This window comes from Dipodomys spectabilis, unplaced genomic scaffold (assembly GCF_019054845.1).
Source record: "Dipodomys spectabilis isolate Male_0828 unplaced genomic scaffold, ASM1905484v1 ptg000270l, whole genome shotgun sequence".
Taxonomy (NCBI): domain Eukaryota; kingdom Metazoa; phylum Chordata; class Mammalia; order Rodentia; family Heteromyidae; genus Dipodomys; species Dipodomys spectabilis.
This window is the reverse complement of record NW_024870947.1, coordinates 1,933,362-1,934,083: the sequence shown is the minus strand read 5'-3', so window position 1 is coordinate 1,934,083 and position 722 is coordinate 1,933,362. Positions and strand designations below refer to the sequence as shown.

The 722-nt window shown below is 35.3% G+C and overlaps 1 non-coding gene across 1 annotated transcript; it reads right to left on the bottom strand.

Annotated features, from left to right (window-relative positions):
* Positions 1-343: 343 nt before the first annotated feature.
* Positions 344-450, bottom strand: LOC122126019. The gene has a single exon (XR_006150839.1). It is a non-coding gene; the product is annotated as a U6 spliceosomal RNA (small nuclear RNA).
* Positions 451-722: the final 272 nt, after the last annotated feature.

The window sequence follows — 722 nt, the reverse complement described above, 5'->3', positions numbered from 1 at the left end:
GATGCCATTCTTTCTGATGTAGGCATAGAATTCCATTGTTTATATAAAACACATCCTCTTGATCCATTCTTCTGCTGAGGAGCATCGGGGTTGGTTCCATATCTTAGTTATCTTAAATAATGCTGCAATAAATGTAGTTGTGCTGGTAGTTTTAGTATGGTCTTGTTTGTGATCATTTGGGTAAATGCCCCAAAGTGGGATTTCTGGATCATAGGGGAGATCTATGTGGAGTCATTTGAGGAACCTCCATACTAATTTCCAAAATGGTTGAAAAAGTTTACACTCCCACCAAGAATGCAGTAAGGTTCCCTTCTGTCCACACCCCTCCAGCATCTATTGTTGTAAAACTATGGAATGCTTCAGGAATTTGCCTGTCATCCTTGCGCAGGGGCCATGCTAATCTTCTCAGTATCATTACAATGTTAGTTTATGTGATGCTGAATTGAGCACAGAATATTTTTTATATATAAAGTGTAATTGATTTTCTTAAACTAGGCAATTCAACAAAAAATAAGTTTAGAAGAATTGTGAAATTTTAGAACCATGTACTTCTTACATAAGCACACATTTAAGAATAATGTCAAGATGGACATGTCAAAAACAAAATAATTCCAGATATTTGTGGTTCAAGAGATGTGTAGGGGAAATAATTCAATTTTTCTATACAAGGCACATGTCATAATGAACACAGCAGCAAGTGTTAAGGGTTGTTAAAAATTTTA